General features: G+C 35.7%; 1 protein-coding gene and 1 long non-coding RNA gene across 2 annotated transcripts in view; one reads left to right on the top strand and one right to left on the bottom strand.

Moving 5' to 3' along the window:
- LOC147076245 (RNA polymerase-associated protein CTR9 homolog) overlaps positions 1–23971 on the top strand; it is a 578712-nt gene that overhangs the window by 164078 nt on the left and 390663 nt on the right. The gene's annotated exons all lie outside the window — the stretch shown is intronic.
- LOC147076252 (uncharacterized) lies at positions 14956–19169 on the bottom strand. The gene is made up of 3 exons (XR_015069854.1): positions 18952–19169; positions 17631–17783; positions 14956–15408 (listed from the first exon to the last, which is right to left on the bottom strand). It is a non-coding gene; the product is annotated as an uncharacterized LOC147076252 (long non-coding RNA).

The following is a 23971-nucleotide window of genomic DNA, read 5'->3' on the forward strand; positions in this document are numbered from 1 at the left end:
GCGTGACATCAGTGTATAATCGAAGGTCTATTGTAACGGTCGCAAAATCAATGTAATCTTTTACTCTGTATATTATTATTCATGATGATAATAATAAAGTTAATCATATGAAGAAAACCATGTTCATAATTTAACATCCTCTAAACGATCCATTATCCCAACAGTAATAAACAAAGCATTCTTCGCAAAGAGATTGAAGGAGGGGAGGAGTCCAATCTCTTCGATTCTTCGGCATTTTATAATATTAGATTGTGAGCATTCATAATATTTCAGACATTCACACGATAGGAGTTATTATTACAGTTCAGTAAAGTTGATTTAGGTGTAGGTACTTAAATTATTCATAAATGTACACGAGTTAGGTACCTAAGCGAACAGAGACATTATTGCTTATTTGTTCTTAAGATCCCATAATTCCAGATATTATGATAATATATTCTTTATGCATCGAGTTAAATTTAATAATAATTGTTTCATTACCTACCTAGATCTTGAAAAGCTAAACCACTCTCAGTAGAAAGTATTACCTATTTTATTTATTACAAGACGAAAATTATCCATGTTACACAATATATACACTAATAATTATTTATATTATAAATAATATTGTCATCATAATAAAAATGTAATACTTTTAGCTAAATCCGACATTTTTAATTTCATCTAAAATGTTAGTAAAGTGCCTAATAATATAACATTGTTTTCATAATATTATGTTAGTTGGGACGGTTATTTCATAGTTACTGACCCTGCTGAGTAAAATAAATAAAATAAATAATCATATTATTACCTACCTATTTAAAGAAAATAGTTGTCTTGTTATTACAAATGGCAATACTACCCATAAATATATTATTGTCTATGGTACAAGGCAGCGTGATGTCCCACGTTTATGCATTAGCGTCAAGCAAAATGGATGTGAAACAAGAACCGGACAATTTCGAATCGGATTCAAAAGGACAGCATTTTTTGAATGCACCAATATTTCATTCTGACAGCCCGTACGAATCTACTTATATAATGCAAGAGAATGCTCAAACTGCCAGTACTACTATTGAGGTTAGTTTTTTTTTTTGTTTATTAATCTTAATTTTTGGTGTTGTAGACCATGGAATCTTGTGGAACTAAGGGTGATAAGTAAAACAAGCTTCTAATTCACACGAACCGGTTTGTCACCGGTGCGAAATTTTCATAGTTTGAATCGTTTAGTAAAATGTAATTAATTTGACACTACGCCATAAAGAATTACGCTGACTTGGCTACATTTAGAATTATCAGATGACATGTAAAGTGTCAAAGGATGAATCGATCTTTGATAATTTTCAACTGGTCAATCAGCGTTGAGGCAGCGGGAGCAGAATTGAACCAATATGAAAATCGATAATGTGTAGAAACGATCATTGAGCTTGTGTTGACAATGTGCTTTATCTATTAGGTACGTTAATCAAAAGCCATAACATTCTTATGCGTCAATTACATTGAGCTACTTTACGAGCTGTTTGTTGACGAATTTAAAAGCGGGCGATTCAGCTACTGCGATTGTGATGATGACACACAAAACTTTCCATTCGCTGAGATGCCAAAAAGCTAGCAACTGTTTTGACAGAACGTAGTTCGTTTTTTACCGGGAGGTCGCTACTACGCTCTACTGCGCAGACGCAGTAGACCCACACGCCGGCGTGTAGCGTGTAAAGTTGACCGGCTTTCAACTTATCTCGGTAGATTGTTTACAACATGCTTGTTAGCTTGTTCAGTGATGACACTGCGTCGCTGTAGGATTGGTTTGTCGAATAGACCAAATGTTCAGGAGACGAAAAACAAATTTCATAATCTTATATTTAAATACACGGAGATATTTAAATTGTTATTTTTACAACATATGAATGATGTATTCACCATTACAAAGTAATTTAAAGAAAATGATGGTTCTAGTCCATTTAGATACAAAAAAAACATTCTGCATTAAAAGGTCGATTTCGACAAAAACGGATCGACAAACCAATCCTATAGCGACGTCTGGGGGACTTTACAGGCAGATTGTAAATTTGCCAACAAGCGGCTCGTAAAGTAGCTCAATTTCATTGACGCATTATAATAATATGTTTTGTATCTCTTCAGCTGCCTGAAACGAAGCATGTCAATATAAAAACTGAGACTGATTCTGAACGAGTTGACTCCGAAGATGAGTGTCTTAAAGACACAAAACGCTGATTCAATTATGAAAATTCTCAAGCCTCTTGCTCCAATTCGGAATGCAAACCAGCAGACAAGGTAAACAATAGGTAGTCTTATTTTGAAAAACGTACCTAGAAGTTCGTATCATTGAACCTGAACTGAACGAATCAAATGGCACCGTTGGATTTATTTGATTTGGAACCGTTTGGTAGAATGTCCACGGAAACGCTTTTCTGACAACTAATTAGTGTTGCCAGTACTTAAAATTAATTCATAATATATTAGTCTCTAAAACAGAAACATATTTGAAACGTCAACTTGTTATGAAAATCTAACCTCCTATCATGGTCTACAATAATACAAATTTAACAAACTGTCGTATTCATTCATTTTAAATATACAAAATATAAAGAATGCTTCATAAATAGGTAGCCATTTAGTTAATTTATAAGATTTATAGGTATGACGAGTTTTTAAAAATTACTTTTGATTAGAGCTTTTCATAATTATTGACCACTTGTTCATGTCGACAGTATGATATTGTGACTTAGACGACAATCGAACATATTAAATTCGTTAGGTAATATAAAGATCATTCCGGGTTGATTTAACACAGTTTGTAGTTTAGAATCTCCGTTACAAAATATAAATAAAATGAAAATAAATTCTTTGTCTGACATAATAATTATAGTAATGATATTAAATCGAACTTGCATAGAAAATAGTGCTGGATTTTGAGATAATAACACCAAAAGCGGCGTCTTGTTCGCGTATGGTTACTTATGAATAATAGGTATTGGTTATTAATCTATAATACATATAATTCAAGTGAACTCCTATGGTGTAAATATCTAACATATTAATATGAACACCTCACGATATATAAATGCCGAATAATGCTTATCAACACTTTGACAGATTGCCATTAGTCTATGGATCGTCCGAATTGGTTTGACGTTTCATGTCAAACCATTTCTGATGGTCCGAGAACGGTTTGATTTTCAATGATACACTGAACCAAACGTCAAATCTCAAACCATTTCCGGTCAACTACAATTTGTATGTATATTGTCTATGGTTTAATTTGATTTGTTTCGTTCATGTTGAAAGAAACGAACCTTATATAATGTAATCATAAATCACTGTATTAGGTATTATTAAATAGGTTTTGTATTGAGTTTGTTTTCGTACTAGGTATATTCCCCTTCTTAGTTAAATAATTTTATATCCTAATATAGGCACATAATATACACTTGTGTGTGGGACTATTTTTCCGGAAAGCTGTTGGTTTTTTTTTTTTTTTTTTATATTTTTCCAAATAAACATATACCATTTGTAAAAAGGCGCTAAGATGTCGGGCTTTGTCTTGCGTACTTCCCGGGTCTTTTCGGATGTTACGATACTAACAATTCTCTATAACTCCTTAGAAGCAAACTTGAGAGTGGGTCTATCGTTTGGGCCCCGCATCATAAGTACGGCCTTATGGTGAGAGAGTCCAAAAAAAATTTTGGGACTCCTTTACTTTCGGCTGTATGGATATTATCCGTGGCTCTATCCGACTGACTTTCTCTTAGGTATGCTAACATAGGTACTGTAGCTTAAAATTTGGAAGGGATCCTTATTTAGCTACATATTTTCAGACTTATACGCGGCGTAAATGTGAACTCTGCCATTCTTGGTCGTGTGTCTGATAATTACCTTAGGGATCGAGGACATCCGTTGTTTGTTCTCCCGAGGTGCAGAACTAACCTGCCATTAGTAATTCCAATCGGGAGAGCAATATCCATGTTTAATGAAATCGCTTCGGATATTGATATATCCCACTTACGTGAGGGTGAATTTAGGTTGACGTTGTTTTTTAAGTTTTTAAGATAGGGTCCATCAAAGTTCACTCTGTGTGCTTCCATCTACTTTTATTTTTGTTATTTTATTTTATTTCTTTTCATATTTTATTTTTTATTTTATTACTTATTGTATTATTAACTCACATTTCTCTGTTGTTTTAAAAAACCTGCTTAGGTACTTTTCAATTTTTGTTTGTATTCTTTTCGTTCCAGGTTGACAATATTAAGTGCAGTTTACCTTCTGATGAAAGTGTTCTCCTCCATATTTCATCACATTTTGAAAACGAAAATGCATTGCAGATTATAGAATATAAAGAAGATGATCGTATAACTGTGAAAAATGCATCTTATCCTCGACATGACGTAATCGATGTCTATCAGGAGTTGAATACATCGAATAGAAAGGAAGCTCGCACTGTATTGAAGAGAATTTTATTTTATGAAAGATATTACGTATGCAACATTTGCTACAAATTCTTCTTCACCAAAAACATGTTGCAAGTACATAGAATTTATCACACGTCTTCAGTTTGCATTGAAGCTTTTCCTGATTATCTAAATAAAAATCCATTTGCTTTAAATCTCGAAGGAATCATCGATTCCAATGGAATATATTATTGTTATGATGTACATTTAAAGAAATTAAACATACAGCATCAAAAAACATATAAATATCTGCACAGAGAAACTGACATTTCCGGGAATCAGGGTCCTGAAATGCCTTACGATGAAATTGACATACATCAACACGACATTAAAAAGGAAACGGATTTGCAAATATGTGCTCTCCAGCAAGTTTATCCTGTTAGTGACGTCACTACTACTACATCTGATAAAAATAATAAAACTATGAGATCCGAAACACGTTTTCTTAAAGACAAATTGAATAAACCCAACAATTCTAGAGGTGTACATCTAAGTCCGCGCAGAACACCTGATCAATCTATAATTGACCACTCGCTATCGTACTATGATATTGAAATCCACGAAAGTGATATTAAAAAGGAATTATTAGCCCTGACCACCGAAAAGGAAGTCTGCCTGAAGTTGGAAAAAAATAAATTCTATGATAGAAACTTTGTATGCCATGTGTGCTTTGCTTTATTCTCATCTGAAGACATTTTAAAGGAACACAAATTGATCCACGGCATGTCTTTGTCAGGCAAAGATAACATTAATCACAAGATAAAACGGCTTGCTTGCAGTGAATGCGAATATAATGCGCCAAACGCTTATATTTTAAAAAAAACATATAATGATCCATAGTGGCAAAATCCCATTTCTGTGCAATATATGTGATTATAGTACAAGAAAAATCAGTAACATGAAGGCACATAGCAGGATTCACGGTGGAGAACTATCCATAACGTGCAACGTATGTGATTATAAATGCAGAAATTTCGGTACATTAAAAAAACATAAACAGACCCACAGTGGTGAAAAACCCTATGCATGCAGTTTATGTAATTATAAATCTCGAGCTAAAGGTAATTTAAAGACACATATGGTGGTTCATGTTAGCGTGAAACCTTTTAAATGCGGTGTCTGCCATTTACGATACAAGACATCGAGGGATTTGAAGAGACACAGAATTATTCATACCAAAAAAGCCATTAGGTGCAATAAATGTGATTTTAAAACCTACCGAAAGAGTCATCTGATAGAACATGTAATGATTCATACTGGAGAAAAGCCATTCAAGTGTAAATTATGCGATTACAAATGCAGAAGGCGTTCTCACTTGAAGTTACATAATATGGTGCATAGTGGTGAAAAACCATTTACGTGCAATGAATGTGGTTTTTGCTGTGCATCTTCTTGTACTTTAAAGAATCACAAAATGCTCCATAGTAGTGTAACATCATTTTGCTGCAGCTCTTGTGGTTACAAATGTAGATTGGCTACTTCTTTAAAGAAACACAAAACGATTTCCGGTCACGGACAAAACCACTAAGTTATTTTTGTTACACTATAAAGGCATGTCACCTTTGTACTTTCTCAATCAAATAAATTAAACAGAATCATTAAGTCTAATTTATAATGATATGGGTTCTCCAAGGGTGATCCGCATATTATTCACATAGGTATTTAAAAAGTTTAAAGTAAACTTAGGTATTTAAAAGCGGTGGTGCAGCATAGGCTATGGACAATGAAACGTACGTAGCCATAGGTGGCTATATTCTGTGGGTGGCAGTGTTGCCATATTTTCAAAGTGGAATTATAGTACAGAGCCTCCAAAATTATAGTATTTGGGATAAAAATATAGTACGCGTTGTCATATTCTGTTGAAAATGTATAGGTTTTTAATTCCTCAGAAAAAAATAACGGAGAATTTGAGTAACTACGAGACGCCTTTTTATTTAGGTACCTCTTCCGAACAAAAATGTTAACCGAAGAATTCAAGAAATTTCATTTTAAACAGAAGTCAATAGATTTTTTTACGTTTTTCGAGCAATTTTTTCCAAATCTAATATTGCGAAATTATAGTACTTTGCCCCAATGTATCGAACGGAAATATCGAAATTTTAGTTCTTTTTACCAGAGCGTTGGAGCAGGAGCATGGGGAGCAATGGTGTTTTATCCGAAGCACCGTAAATTTGTAGTGCTCCAATACTCCTAGTGTTTTTTTTTAATATTCTTAAATTATTGTCTTAAATCCAATAAAAATATTATATTCGACACTTTGCAACACTGGAACTTTGCAACACTTACTACCGAATGATAAAAATATCCTCACTTTTTTGACAGAAGAGGCAGATAATGAAAGACGATTTAATGACGGAATTTTATTGTAATAAAATTAATAATGTAAATGACGAATAATAAAACTTTTTTAAAACTACCTACTTATTTTTTTTTTCATTCATATAAAACCGATTAATTTTTACCCGGAGTGGAGGAGACCCTGGAGCGGAGCTGAAGCAAGTATCAGGTCCCGGAACGGAGCAACTCAAAAAAGGGTCTGCTACAACCCTCTGCTTTTTACATATTTTTTGCGATATTCAAAATTATAGTATTTTGGGCGTACTATATAATATGTTTTATATCGTACATAGTAAGCGCAACAAAATTATAGTACAAATACTATAATTATAGTACGGTTGGCAACACTGGTGGGTGGAAACAAGATTTCTCGGGTATAGAACGATTTGGCGCCGCAAACTGGCCCCCGCTCATTGGCCACCGAGACAATTGGACGCCGGGATAATTAGGCGCCGGTAAAACTAGCCGCTGGAACAACTGGATGCCGGAGAAGTGGACGCCATACTGTCGAATTAAATGCGCAAAGGAATAGACGTACGTTACGATTTGGTTGAGAAAGTTGATAAGACTGTTTAATATGCTTCTATCTACTTAGTACCTTATACATTTTGCGCTTCATATATTATTTTATGGGCAGTATTCTCTTTTAAGATTTATATTATCTTATTTATCTTTGAAGATTTGACCATATAGTAGAAATTTTCCACGTACCTACTGGCATTATTGATTAAATAAAATGTCACTGCAAGTAAAAGTGTTTGTAATATTTCGGCCGACTTAATATTATTTATATTAACAGCTTTTGGCCGCCCGAATTATGTCTTCAAAAGTGACCTCCACTGTGCCTAAAGCGCAAAGTGTTCAACCTGCCTGTGCTTCCCGTAAACACATCTGTGTCACTACATTTCAAAATCAGCCAAGTCCACCTTTAGGTATTTTTGACTTGTTTGTGAATTGCTGAAGAACTACTGCTTTCTAATATTTCTGCATCATCAAAATGTGGAATTTATTCATTTTAAATATTCTATACTCGAAATAATATGAACTTTCACCCTTGTGACTGTGTAATTGAGAAAACAAAAAGCTGTTTTTCTCCTATTCATCTATTATGGACTTGGCTGATTTTGAAATCTAACGACACACTGCGCATAAAACATGGGCTCTAAGTAAAAGAAAGATACAGAAACTTATGGTAGCACAACGTAGTATAGAGATGTGCATGCTGGGTATAACGCGAAAGGACAAAAAGAGAAATGAGTGGATTAGGACACAGACAAGGGTTTGTGATGTAATGAAGTTCGCAAAAAAATCTCAAATGGAAATGGACTGGAGCTTGGAGATGGAACAATCTTGGGCAAATCTGGTCATCCAGTGGTACAAAACGTCTACAAGGTAGACCTAAAGGCCGCTAGATCGATGAAATTATTAAGTCCTGCGGAAGTCCGTGGCAACGCAGCTCACAGGACCGAGAGAAGTGGAATCAGCTTGGAGAGGCCTTCATCCAGCATTCGATAGATTCAGGCTGATGATGAATAGTGATTGTTTTTGTGTTTCGTATAAGTAACAAGTTCGTTTTTAATAATTGATCTAAAATTAAAAGTCTATAATCGCTTTTGTGATAATGAGAATAATAGTTTGCTTGAAAGTTATATCATATTGAGTTATCGAGCCATCACTAAATCGATATCGATATTTGTGTATCAATGCGCGGTCAAAGTGCCTAATTGTAATTACGTTTTTGATGTCATTACACTCATTAAAATTTAATTACTAATAGTCGTATGCATGAGATTTCCAAGAACTTTATATGATTAACTTCACTTCAATTACTTCTATTATGAGAAGTCAAGTTTTTTTACAAATATCTAGGTAGGTAGGTACCATAATATTTTGAAAAAATGCCTCCATTTCTTCCAATTGCATATTTTAATGCCAGATACACCAGTAGGTACCTATCTTTGCGGTTGTTTAGCGGAGGTATTTTATCGTAATCATACGTATATCAATCTTATTTCTCCATGAGAAATACTGCGTTTTTTGATGTAAGCGAAATACGAGAGCATTGTATCAGCTACCTACTATCTAGATTATAGACTATGGATCAAAATTATACGTATTTTGTAAACAGCACGACTAGGAACTGTTTTTAAAGTTCGCAAATGTTTTACAGAGTCTGAATGCATTATTAAAATGACATTTGAAAGTGACAGATGAAGCAGCCATTTTGAATGACGTGTGACGTCAGATTGCGTACGTCACAAACAGTGCTATACGCTATATGGTGGAAAATCGGCAAATAGCTTATAAAGAATTTGGGATTCTCAGACATAGTATTACGGCTCCAAGTAACTGAAAGTGTTCATATTATTATCTACTAGTTTCCTAAACTTTTCTACAATGGAACACTTCGCAAAACATTATTTTTTAGGTTGGCTAATTCCTACTAGTAAAAATTAAAAAAAATGTTACGCGTGGAATAAAAACGCGTGAAAAATGAAAACCGTCAAAGTCGATCAAATTGTAAGGTTAAAAAAAACAACAACACGGACTTACTTATAAAACTTCCCGCAGACTTTTTACTCCAGAATTTATACACTGATATGCTGAATATTTAACACGTATTTTCAAGCTGTTTTTTTTTTATAGGTTTTATGAACAATATTTATTAGCGCGGCTAACCGTTCGGTCAATTTTGGGAATTACTGTCGTTAAACTAACATGCTTGTCTCGGCCGGTCAGGTAAAAACAATAGGTATACCCTATGTCTATCATGCACACGTTGTGAGAAAAGATGGTCCTCCGCCTGTAACTAGATCATGGCCCCCACATCCTAAATCGGGCCCCCTGGGCAGGATCTTCGGCGGGCCCCCCTACCTATCGCTACTTTTAGTGTCATACGTGACAAATAGAAGCGGTGTTAAAGGTAACGTTAAAGTCTTTCAGTGTATTCTTAGCGATTTTTTTGTAGTTTTAATACGTATGCGAAAATTATGGAGTTATCGAGTATCAACACAAAACAATCAAAAATTGCATCGTACAAGCTCATTTTTTAAAAATGTTTATATCTCCCACGTAAAATAGCGCCGTAGGCGACTTTTTTAAGACTATTAGAGCAAATTCGTGATGTGTTTATCTTACATAGCTGATCGAACCGCCACGACGGGCCCCAAGGCTAGAGCCCTGACAGCCCTCCCCTTTGGGGGCCATGACCTAGATACTTGGGGTCATAGACTTTAGTGGAGATTGATCATCACTCGCCTTTCAATATGAAGTATATCCTTTATGTACTTATTTTAGTTTTTCTACTTAGTAGATCTTAAAATGTGTTGCAGTGTATAAAACATTTCCAAATGGTCGCGGAACACCTCTTCAGGTTCGGCGGTAGGATATAGGCGATAGGATATAGGGTAGGTATAGGCGGGCGGTAGGATAATAATAAACAGTAGGTTCTACTGTTTATTATTATCTGTTGTAGTAAAATATATCATATTTAGAATTGCAATTCTACTCTCACAATTCAAAATGAATGCAAAAAATTACAAGATTATAAGAACTTTGTATAAAATTAATACGTTGAGTGCAAAGGATTGAATTTAAAAAAGTAAACAATATTATATTAGAGATTTTTATTTTTAGCATAATATTAGTATATTTTCGTACATTTATTGCATTTAAATATCTTAAAAAGTTGTACATATTCATTTTATTATTTTAAGGCTTTTCTATGTATTATAAATAGTCATCCATAATATAAATATACAATCCATCATTCCAGGGCTTTTCGATATACCTACAATATTTGTGGCTTTTCCATTTGGTGCCAAAATATATATAGATTTTTACTACCCCCTACTCTTGATGCCGCTACATACAATTTGCACCGTGAGTGTAAAACCAAGGCATATGCAAAAGACATATTTTGGATATATGTATTAGGATTTGATGTCTTCGTTTTGTTATGAGAAATAGTTTCTAAAAAAAAAACATAATATTTGGTTTACATCTACATTATATTTCATGTTATTTCAGTTACTTCACTTTTACATTATCAAGTTTTGCAGTTGCTTTGCATTTAATCTCGAAATCGAAAAATTTCCAGATGCCTTGGTTTTACACTTACGGTGCGAATTGTCCGTGAGTGAAGCATTCGGATCTAATGTGGCAGCACAGTGTAGCCTTCGCCGCGCCGGCTCGGTTGGCTCACTGCCGATTAGCCTGTGCCAATGCCTGCTACTATTAATAAATAGTCAGGTTAACAATGGATTCTTAAAGTTACCTGGTCTTTTATGATACATATTTAAACACAATTATTACAATCCACATTTTTTTGATAACCCTTAAATTTACATAATTTCCTTTTTTAATCAATTATAGTTAATATGCAGAAGAGAACATCCCAGAGTCATGGAAAAATGCCTCCATTATTATTCTCCATAAGAAAGGAGACACTGAAGATCTGAAAAATTATCGACCAACTAGTCTACTGCCAATTCTGTATAAGGTTTTCACGAAAATACTCTCAAACCGTCTCGAAACAGTTCTAAACGAGAACCAACCAAGAGAGCAAGCCGGATTCAGAAGAGGCTACAGTACTATGGATCATATACAGGTCGTCAGGGAAATCATAGAGCGCATATCTTGGTTTTATAGACTATGAAAAGGCGTTTGATTCCATCAAAAAATTCTCAATTATAGACGCTCTTAGCAACCAAGGAATTTCCAGACGCTACATAAACATATTGAACAGTATATACAGTGATGCCACAGCATGCGTGAAACTCCACAAACGGTCGTGTAAAACAAAGGTGTCCGGCAAGGTGATACCATTTCACCTAAACTATTCACCGCTACTCTTGAGGACTTATTTAGGAAACTTGATTGGGAGGAAAAAGGTGTTCCAATTAATGGGGAGCACCTCAGTCACCTGCGGTTTGCAGATGATAATGTTATACTCTCACAAGACTCGAAAGACCTCCAAGGTAGAATGCAAGAATGTCAGTCAAACGGTCGGTCTAAAGATAAATATCTCAAAGACAAAAGTGATAAGGAACTGTTTTTCGGACCCTGCGATTATCTGTATTAATGGCACCCAACTCGAGCAAGTCAGCAGCTACGTCTATTATATAGACGGAAGCATGCACGATGAAATTGCTCGAAGAACAAAGCTGGGATGGAGTGCTTTCGGAAGTCTGAATAGTATCGTCAAGAGTGACCTACCATTATGTCTTAAGCGTAGAGTGTTCAACCAATGTGTGCTACCCGTGCTAACGTATGGCTGCGAGACGTGGACCCTCAACACGAGAGATGTCCAGAGGCTAAAAGTCATACAGCGAGGCATGGAGAGGTGCATGTTGGGCATCACGCGAAAGGACCGTAAGAGAAACGAATGGGTTAGGAAGCAGACAAGAGTACGCGATGTAATAGACGTTGCCAAACAGCTGAAACGGAGATGGGCGGGGCACATTGTTCGCCGAAAGGACGGCCGCTGGACAAATGCCGTCATCCAATGGTACCCAAGGGGTACGAAACGGCCACAGGGTCGCTCTATAAGCCGCTGGATTGACGAACTGGTAAAGTTCGGCGGAAATACGTGGCAGCGAACGACACAGGACCGAGATAGTTGGAGAAAGCTTGGAGAGCCTTCATCCAGCCGCGCATTGACCCCGGCTGATGATGATTATAAATTAACAGTGGCATTTATTAATAAAAACTATAAACATTTTGTCAACTGTATTTTGGTTGTTTTTTTTTAGTTATTTACTTTCTCTCTACAATATGGAGGCTCCAACATCATTCGTATTATGAAAATAATATGATGTACATACGATAAAAGAATGCAAACTTGAATAGTCAAAGTTGTCTTATTTCAAATTAAAATGATCCAGTGTGCGAGGCTTCAGTCAACTCTCGAAAAACAACAAAAAAATATCACATTCTGCAAAATTCTTTCGCTGAAAATGACCAAGGGGCGCGCTTTTCAACCCGAAGCTTGTTGGTACTTGGGTTTCGAAGCATACCTTTCGTTGAGTCTGGCATTTCTGAGAATTTTCATCCATCAAAACATACCCTTCACGCCGGCGCTGGCCAGTTGACGAATTTATTTGCTAGGTAGGTATTATTTTAAAACATCTGAACTACAAAATGAACAGACATAATCTTATAAATAAAATCCTAATAAACATAATTTTAAACTAAATACATTAGACATTCAATGGCATGGAATGAATGAATTTATAGGTATTTAATTATTATTATGCATGATTTAAATATAAGTAGGTAAGTGCTTTTACGAATGTTCTTTTTAATAAAGCTAGGTCAATGATTTTTTTATGCTAGACACGAATTTAATGGCAAGGCTTCTGATAAAATTATTAATGCTGAGAAAGTAATTATTCTTAATACCTACGTATTTATGTAATAATACTTATTTAGTTTAGACTTTGTTGGCTAAGTTTCTAAAAGGTGACTATAAAATTTCTTACATTTAAGCTTACGGGCTAGAAATTTCTGTCTCGTAGTCGATCTGCTCATGTCTGCATGAATCCTGCATATGATGATTCAGGCCTCATGGCCTTGGATCCTCTAAGGATGTCATGCTTTAGGCGGTAACAGTGTCATTGATGACATAAAGATAGGTAGCTTTATATCAGAAGAAGTAATTTTGTGCTACTTCAAGGTTCTAGATTCTGTACATAAGTAACCACATAAACGCGTTCAAATGGCTGTACAGAAGAAACTGTCGTCATTCTGTATGCTTTCATACTATTTGATTATATTATGCAAGGGTAATTTGGCTGCCTAGAGTTATAATACACATGTTCCAAACAACATCGAGTTTTGAGATAATCGCAAAAAAACCCACCAGAGCACAGTTTTTTGTGATTAGAAGAAAAGTTTGGGCTGTCTTCAATATTTATGAGTGAATGAGTCGATTTACCATATTTAATATATATATATATATATATATATATAATACTGCTAAGGCTGTAAACACAAAGCACACTATGTGAAATAGAACTCCCTGATTGGTTAGAAAAGCCTTGGTGACAAATCTCACATTGTTCATTGAAAAATCTGAGTTATCATCGGTTTTTACATGGTTTAAAGTGACTTCTGATACCTACCCAACTATTTTTTTTTAATATAATATTATTACCTACTTCATGCTATTAAAATCAATATTTGATCAATTATTTAACTTAAATATGTAAAAATTGTAAAATGTGACAATACAATTGTAAAATGACTCTAAGCGACTAAATTATGTACTTTTCTTAATGCATTTGAATGGTTTTTCAACAGAATGAGTCGTCATGTGTGATTTCATGCCACTAGATTGTATGCATGAATAACTACATATAACACATTTAAATGGTTTTTCTCCAGAATGAATCATTTTGTGTGACTTCATGTCACCAGATCGCACGCATGAGTAATCACATACATTACATTGATATGGCTTAACACCAGAATGAGCCATTTTGTGCGATTTCATACTTCCTGATTGAATGCATGAATAGCTACACTCATCACATTTAAATGGCTTTTCACCAGAATGAATCATTTTGTGTATTTTCATGCTCCCAAATCGATTACACGAGTAACTACATTCTTCACATTTATAATGCTTTTCACCTGAATGAGTCATTTTATGGATATTCATGTTAGTATACGTTAAACACGAGTAATCGCATACGTCACATTTAAATGGTTTTTCGCCAGAATGAGACATTTTATGTAACTTTAGTTGACCAAATACGATGCAAGAGTAATTACATTCATCACATTTAATTGGTTTTTCACCTGAATGTGTCATTTTGTGTTTTTTCATATTGCCTAATATTTTACACGAGAAATCACATTGATCACAATTAAACGGCTTTTCATCAGAATGAACCATTTTGTGTCGTTTCAGGACGGCAGAAGTTGTACACGAAAAATCACAAATATCACATTTGAATGGCATTTCACCGGAATGTGTCATTTTATGTGATTTAAAGTGACCAGACTGGATACACGAATAACTACACTCATCACATTTGAATGGCTTTTCACTAGAATGAATCTTTTTGTGTCGTTTCATCGAATTAAACCGTATACACGAGAAATTACATTCCTCACATTTGAATGGCCCTTTACCTCTATGAGTCTTTTTGTTACTTTTGTTGTCTTTAAACTGTAAGCAGGAGTTAGTCGACTGACGACTATATAAGTTTTTGGTAGAATGAGTTATTTCACGGTTTTTCATTTTATCATAATTGCTGGGTGAGGATTTGTATACATCACAAATAAGCGGAGTTGTATCCGAGTGACTACTGCTTATCAATTCTTTGTTGTGCAACGCTTTGTGAAGTTTAAGTAAGTTTATAGATTTAAAAAAGTCAAAACAAATACAGCACACGTAATTTTCTGTATAAAATATTGTTTTTTCTAACTTTATAATAACTTCTAATAACTCAGGATTTTTTACTTTAGATCGAATGTCATTAAGTTGTTGAGTGCGATTTGTTGATATTCCATTATTTTTATCGACTTCTTTTTTAATGTCACTTTCATTAATCATGACGTCACTGTTAGTCTCTTGTACATTTTCCACTATCGACGATGATGTGAGAATATTCGCCATCTAAACAAAACACATGAAAAATTGTATGATACAATTTTATATAAGAGAATACAAATACAAGATATAGTTATTACTACATATTATATCAAAACAAAGGTATAAAAAGGAAACTATACTATAACAAGGAAGAAATAACAAGCAAATCTACGCAAGATTTAAACGAGAAAAATGGAAGATTATACAAATACATTTTTTTTATATTAATAACCATGCCCTTGCTTTTTCGTACAACATGGTTGGGAGGGTTAGTTGCATTGAAGTGGGGCTAATTAGGTTCCTCCATTTATATCTTTTTTTTCTTTATGGCCAGGATTAAATATTTTGTGTAGTTTTCTTGTGTTGTTCTATTGCTTAGTACTTAGTGAGGCTTTTGGAGGTCAATTTCATGATTATGCTGTCTACATCGAGTCCTGAGAGTCCATAGCTCCCTTTCTAGTATAGGGCAGTCGTTGATGTCATGCCACACAGTTTGAGATGTGTTGCCGTCATATGGACAACAGTCATCATCCCTCAATATATACTTATACATTATAATCAGACCTAAACAAAAAAAAAACCCTCAGAATTTCATAAATTCTTCGGTTTTCGTAAGACACCAAAAACCTATACATTTTCAACAGATAACAACGCGTAGGTACTATAATTTTTGCCGAAATACAGCGAAATATTATAACTCGAAATACAAAAAGATGGCAACACTGCTTGATAATGGCCTCTGCAACGAGCCCGAAACGTAGAGAAAAGAAGGAAGATGTGCACGGTGAAAACCCAAAAGAATATTACGATTCAAAACAACTGTGAAAGTCTCAAACATTGAAAGTCTATAATAGTAATTGAGTAAGCAATTTTTTATTAATATTTCATTCAACAAAATGACAATACAAGTGTTCCTTATAATCCAATTTATATGGTTAGTTATTTTAACAGTTGATAGTAGGTATTTCAGTTAGCAACCCATTATCATAACTATAAAGTCAAAAAACCATTATTTAGTGCAGATAATAAGGAGAAAGTTGGCAGGAACTCGCTGAAGTAAGCAACAAAGTAGGTTTGAAAATAAATGTAACAAAGACGAAAGTCATGTTCAACTGCTTTTCAGGCCAAAAAGAGATCCTCATCAATGGCACTCAGCTCGAACAGGTGAAAAGCTACATCTATCTGGGACAACAAGTGTCTATAGATGGATGTATATTTGATGAAATTGTTCGCAGAGTAAAGCTAGGCTGGAGTGCTTTTGGCCGCCTGAATAATATCTTCAAAAGTGACCTTCCACTGTGCCTAAAGCGCAAAGTGTTCAACCAGTGTGTGCTTCCCGTGATGACATATGCGTGTGAAACATGGACCCTAAGTAAAAGAGAGATCCAGAAACTCAGAGTAGCACAACGTGGTATGGAGAGGTGCATGCTGGGCATAACGCAAAAGTACAAAAAGAGGAATGAATGGATAAGGAAGCAGACAAGGGTTTGCGATGTAATAGAGTTTATTAAAAGCCTTAAATGGAGATGGGCTGGACACATAGCTCGAAGAAGAGACAATCGTTGGACAAATCTAGTCATCCAGTGGTATCCAAGAAGTACAAAACGTCCACAAGGTAGACCTAGAGGCCGCTGGATCGATGAAATGATAAAGTTCTGCGGAAGTACGTAGCAACGCAATGCACAGGACCGAGAGAAGTGGAAGCAACTTGAAGAGGCCTTCATCCAGCAGTGGATAGATTCAGGCTGATGATGAATAAGGAGAAATAGAGGATCTGTCCTGTCCATCTCTCAAAAACTATTCAGGAAAAACCAGAGAACTAGGAAGTAATAGGAATTGAAATGCCTAACGGGTGTGGAGTAACAGGCAACTGATTTCAAGTGTGGAAGAATATAGGATAAAAACAAGAATACGTCATACGTCGAATACTGACAACTGCTCCCGCTTATGCAATGACGCTGACGTTTTTAGTCATCTTTAAACGATTTAAGAATTAATGCCCCCGTTGCCATCACGAAACAAACGTGACGTATTCACACCTCGACGTTTGCTCATCGATTGCCAGCGAGTCCAAAATTTCGTCGCGCCTATAGTTGAAAATTATTAGCCGTTTCACTGAAGTATCGTCTTAATAACCAAATTAAAAAAAAAAAAAAAAATAATAAAATGTTGGCAGCTTGTTTGTTTATACAGTGGGTCCTTAGATAATACAAATTAAATCATTGTATAATTAGATAAAACTCTACCTTCTTTACTGGCCGGTTTTCCAAATAAGAGCAACCAGGCTGTGAATTTCCATACGTTATTTGCTGTACCCGTTGTTCAATAATTTCATCCTTGATATCATCTGGCTTAGGGTCAATCTCAGGTTTTACATTAGCAAAGTTCGTTTCAGGTACCTTAAAAACAAAACGTTGTGCTATAGTTATATTATATGTGAAGCACACTTTTAAAGATTTCATAATTCGGGTCTTGTGACTGGTTCTCCGCCGTCGCGAGCTGCCGTCTTTCAGTGAGCGCAGTGTTGCCTACCGAACTATAATTGGACACAGTTATGCGGAAAGTAGCCAGTCCACAAAGCATAAAAAAATGAGATATGATATAGATCAGATGCATTGACATTATTAATGGACAACGCACTCAATACAGTAGCTAGCAAGTAAATTCGCGCATAGTGACATTTGCACAGGTATAGGTAGACGTCCCGCAATTTCCATTATGCTATATCACGCGTCGGGAATTTATAGCAATCCGACCTTTATTGTAATGGCGTTAGAATAGTGTTTCTAGTATCAATGTTCATTCGAGAGAACCCGGTCAAACCGAACTATTTGGCAGACCCGACAAAAAGCATAGGGAATTTATAGCAATATCACCTTTATTGTCATGGCCTTAGAACAGATTATGTCATTCGGCAGACCCGACAAAAAAGTGAGTGTCATTTTATTTTCCAGATGCTTCGTCCATATTAATGTCATTGATCAGATGCGAGAAGGTTTTCTCTAGGTTATGGTGAAAATAGCCAAGCCGCAAAAAAATATTCTTGAAATAAAATACTATTTACAATTTTACATTTTACATACATTTTTAATATCATGTTGTTGCTAAAGTGCCATTATCTCAGCTCCACATTATTGTGGACTGGCTACATTCTGCATAACTACGTTCAATTATAGTACATTTTGGTCCGCGTACTATTAAAAAAGTATAGTACGTCAAAAATACCACAATTTTGAAAAATGGAATTAATTGAATCCGCCGATTAGTATTTTTCGGTCTTAAGAGGTGTTTAAATAAAGCAGGGCATCGGAATTTCTCGAATTTTTCGTTATGTTTATGTGACAAACAAAAAACTTACATTTTCAACACGTCCTATAATTTTTGCCGAAATACTATAATTTCTTGGACCGCGTACTATAAATTCGATGACAAAAAGATAGCTGAACTCCAAAATGGTGACTGGACAGATAAAGACAGCGGAGGACCAGTCAAAAGCACCAATAATAATTCTAAACCCTTTAACAACTGTCGGTTTCACAATGTTGAACGGTGTTTTTAAAAACTAACCTCAAAACTGCCATTGGCATCGTCTATATTCTCTTGCTTTATATATACGTTGGTGTCCGTGCTGTTTGGATATAATATTGGCACATCAAACCAATGCTGGTCAGAAGCACCAGCTTCGAATTCGGACGGTTCGCGTTTTATATCCATTTTATGTATACAAAGCAAAATTGAGTCGCTTAACAGCGTGCAGAATAAATACTCTGGTCACTGGACACCGTGACTAGGGAGGGCGTGAAAAATATATCGATACTTTGAAGTATCAATACTTTGGTGTCGTTAGTAAATAGTGGAGAACTTACTAATAATATTTAATAATACTCGTAATAACTAGATATTGCTAAATATACGATATAGGTAGGTAAAACCGACAAATTTTTCTTAGAATTTATAATTAATTATAAACTAAATTATTAAAATTAGATAGGTAGGTAGGTATCAAGTTTTTAAATGTCACTTTTTTAACATGATAATAACATTGTAAGTAAATAATTATTCATAAATACAGTGGCGCAATAAGTCCCGACCATGTCCGATCCTAATAGGAACATATTATGGACCTCCACAGAGTAGACGTTTGTATTGACAGATTTTGTTTTTACGATAAATGGATGTCAGCCACTTGCTCAACCTATTAGGTCCATACTCCGCCTCATACACAAATTGAAAAACAATATGTGTACATGCCAGACGCAGTATTCGAACCTGGGACCCACAGCGTAATAGGCCAACGCTTAAGCCGCGCGGCCACCGTGGGTGTAAGGGGGCAATAAGTATTGATTGCAAATTATAATACATAATATTATTACCTACTACCTAGTATGCATTACGTCATATGGGAAGGGTTCTACCTTGCAACGGTTTAACTTTGGGATACTTGCTCTAGAAATTCAATTACAATACTAAAAAATTACATTATTATGTTCGCTGCTAACTGTGTTCTCTATTTGTTCACTAAACCTTTTTAGTTTCAGTAATAATTATTTACGTGGCTGGGACATGTATTCCGAATGCCGCCAAAGAGTACGGCACTTCGTACCCTTGTGGCACAGCCTCAAGGGTTCCGTCGCCGTGGCCGGCCCTCCCTCACCCTGCAGTGGTGCTATAAAAGCGACCTACGTGCTGCAGGTCTGACATGGCGGGAGGTGCAGAACTTGGCGATGGACCGAGGGAAGTAGCGCCAACTTGTGCTAGCCCTATGCCCCAATGTTGGGACGTGACAGGGTGGAAGAAGAAGAAGAAGAAGAATAATTATTATTCTTTGAAGCGTCAAATCTCAGTTTATTATTGTGCTCGATTCCTTCAGAGTAATATTTATTTAGCTATCATATCCGAAAGGTATTAAAACAAGGTATCTACCAGTCTTCAATCTCTTTGGCATCTACCTACCTAAGCATTATAATTAATAGTTATTTGATATTTTCTTACGTAGTAGGTACTGTCACATCTTTGTTTAAGTCTGCAATTGAGTACCTTGGTATCAAAGTGGGACATAAGCCATTTACAAAATTTTACATGAGACTCACAAACATGTGTGAAAAGTGTCCGTTTTTCATACAACATACCAACTTTAAACTCAAAAATGTCTATGAAAACTACCGTTTTTGATACTTTTAGTAGACTTTTTGAAAAGTTCATCATTTGCACTACCATAATCAATTAAAACAGATGGCGTTTGTCCCACTTTGATACCAAGGTACTCAATTTATCCAATAACTTGTTAAAAATAATATTTATTGCTCAGGAAAATAATTACTTTGCCCATTATATCCTTGGTTATACCATTAGATGCTATTCATTTCTTTTATTCCAAGGTAGAATCACCGGCTGTACCTTGGTACAAAAATACCAACTGATTCAACGGTGTTTAGTGATGTACGCATTGAAGCTAACATAAATAAATTATTATTGTTTGCTCAAAGCTATATACAGATACTGCCTATGCAGGGCTAAAAGGTTTTCTTACTGGAACAACAGATGGCTGTACAATAATTCAAAAATTAAAAAATGTCCAAATGTAACAACCCTACCCCATATAACTGTTTTTTTTTTTAAATTTTATTAATGTTTATATTACTTATATTAACTAAGTGGTATGATCATGGCCTCCATAAAAAGGGGGCTGACAGGGCTCTAGCCTGGGGGCCTGGGCTTTGGGAGGGCCCGGCGTGTCGGGTTGACCGGATAAGTGAGATAAACACACATCACAGCTTTTAAAGTAAAAAAGTTGCCTGCGGCGCTATTACACTTCATGACTATTAATATTTTAAATTATATGATTGTGTGATTTAAGTTTTTATTATTGTGTGTCGATACTCAACAACTCCATAATTAAAGTACCTAAGTAGATGTATTAAAAATCGCTAACAATACACTGTATAAGTACTCTTAATTTGACATAAAACACAATTTGAAAAACGTTAACGTCACTGCTTTTAACCTTAGCGATAGGTAGGGGGCCCGCCAAATATCCTAGCCTGCGGCCGGCTTCAAGATGTGGGGGCCATGGGTATAATAATATCATCACTAATTAATTTTGTGATTGTTTCAAATAAAATTAATAATATCTAAAAATTATTATCAAATTAAATGTGGTTAGGTAGGTATTATAATATTATTATTAAACAACTGTATAGGTAACCTTTGGGTAGGTATATCTGTATAGTGAATTGGTATATTCATATTATTCCAGGGCTCGAAATGGACCGGAACGCACCGGAGCGCCGTTCCGGTTCATACAACCCCCAAAATTATCGCTCCGTCTCGTGTTAATATTAATTTGACCGTCTGAGCGAGATATGTCATATTATAAAAAAATCTAACACAATCGTTTTTTTTAAATACATATATGTATGGAATTAGATAAGTAACAGTGTTAATATTTTCGTAAAATTATCAAGCGCTCCGGTTCGTGAAATTTTCCATTTCGAGCGCTGTATTATTCTTACACTAAACAAACGTTAAAATTTAGTTAGCTTTAAATATTTCCTGATATACCTACTATTACACAAATAAATACCTTATAAACTACATAGTATTATTATTTATTTATAGTGGCGAATAATTAGATTCTGACAAAAGGGCGGCGATTGGTGTATGTAAGCGTGTGTGTGCAAAGTATCTAAGTATTGCTCAAAACACATCAATACTTTTTAGCCAGCCCTAAATAAAGTTTTCCTTGTCTATGCCCAAAATTCTTTTGACACGTTGGCATTAAATTTATAGATTGCCCCTATTTACATGTAAAATGGATATAAAACGCAAATCAGATGAATTAAAATGTGATGCAGGACAGTATTGCTTTGATGTTCCTATAGTGGAACCAGATATAAACACCAATAATATAAAGCAAGAGATTGTGGACGATGAGAGTTTCACGTTTGAGGTTAGTTTTACAAAACCGCATTTTTAGTTTATTTCATCATTTTTGGACGTTAAAACACAACGCGTCTTGTTCCCCAATCAATTTATAAGATTTGAAAGCACTATATTTCTATGTAGTCATAGTAAGACTGCAATCATGTGATCTGCGTCAACCAAATCACTTTTAAGTTTCCAGCCGTTTGGTTTGCTTGGAATTGTGAAACCAAAAACAAACTACGGTCAAAATGTACTGACTATTATATGTCCTAAATAGGGGAAAAGGTGTACCTTGGGACATAGTGGTTTAAATGAATATTGTAGTTTTTATGATGTGAAAATGTACCAGAATTTGAGTAATAAATGTTTAATATCACGTACCTCGCGACCTCCATAGCCTAGCAGAATTTGCCGCATAGATTCACGATGAGGACTGTCAAATACCTTTTCTGCCCGCCCTGGTCTGCCCGTCGAGCTGGTGTCCAGGTTCAAATACTTAGGTGCCACGGTTGCCGATGATGGTGGTATTTCTAGTGAGCTTGGAATCCGCATGGGTGTGGCGGGCTCTGCGTTCAACCAACTTGGAGTCGCATGGAGGTCAAGGCTGTATTCTGTGAGGACCAAATGTCGTTTGTTTAACGCGTGCGTGCTACCTGTGCTCCTGTATGGCTGTGAGACATGGCATCTTACTAAGCTTCAAGAGTCTCGGCTTTTGAGCTTTGAGAATCGATGTCTCCGCCGAATCTTAGGGGTACATTGGTACGACCGCGTTACAACCACCCGAGTTCGTGAGCAGACACAACAGCCTTCGGTGATTGAAGTTATCACGAAGAGACGCTTTACGTGGGTGGGACACGTATTCCAGATGCCGCCAAAGCTTGTGGCACAGCCTCAAGGGTTCCGTCGCCGTGCAGCGGTGCTACAAAAGCGACCTACGTGCTGCAGGTCTCACATGGCGGGAGGCGCAAGAGTTGGCGATGGACCGAGGGAAGTGGCGCCAACTTGTGCTTGCCCTATGTCCCAATGTTGGGACGTGACAGGGTGGAAGAAGAAGAAGAATTACGTACCTAGATAATATGTTACATTTTTAGTGCATTTAGTTCATTTTAAAATAAGATCATGTGGTAATAAAATATTGATAGATTGAAAACCCGCGGCGTATTCTTGGAATTGGCAATATTTCCACTGTTACTAATACCACTGCGACCAACGATGGTGTCGTCTACATTGGGAATATAAAATGAGTCCTCTGATTTCTTAGGAATTTTACAGTAGATTTGGACATATCCTAAGTTAAAACCAGAATAGCGTCTGAAGGTACAACCAAGCATATCTTTGAAAAAGTAAAATTTTTACGCGATATAGATATATATATATATGTTAACAACTAATTTGATAGATTGCTTAATTAAGGCGGTGAATACACGGGCAATAACTTTGCTGCTGCTGCCGTGATTGGCAGCAAACGTGCTACCGACCGAGGCAGCATTACGGCAGCTCATGTTGCTGTCATTGTTGGCAGCAAACGTGTCACCAGGAGCGGGTGCGCACCGTTAACTTATCAAAATCTTTAATATATTTAGCACATAAAGTGGACCAAGCATTATTTTTAGCAACCGTGTCACTATATTTGTTCCTAATATTTTTTAATAATGACTCTACG

Source organism: Rhyacophila brunnea, unplaced genomic scaffold, assembly GCF_057557595.1.
Source record: "Rhyacophila brunnea isolate RB1 unplaced genomic scaffold, BYU_Rbru_1.0 scaffold_13, whole genome shotgun sequence".
NCBI lineage: Eukaryota > Metazoa > Arthropoda > Insecta > Trichoptera > Rhyacophilidae > Rhyacophila > Rhyacophila brunnea.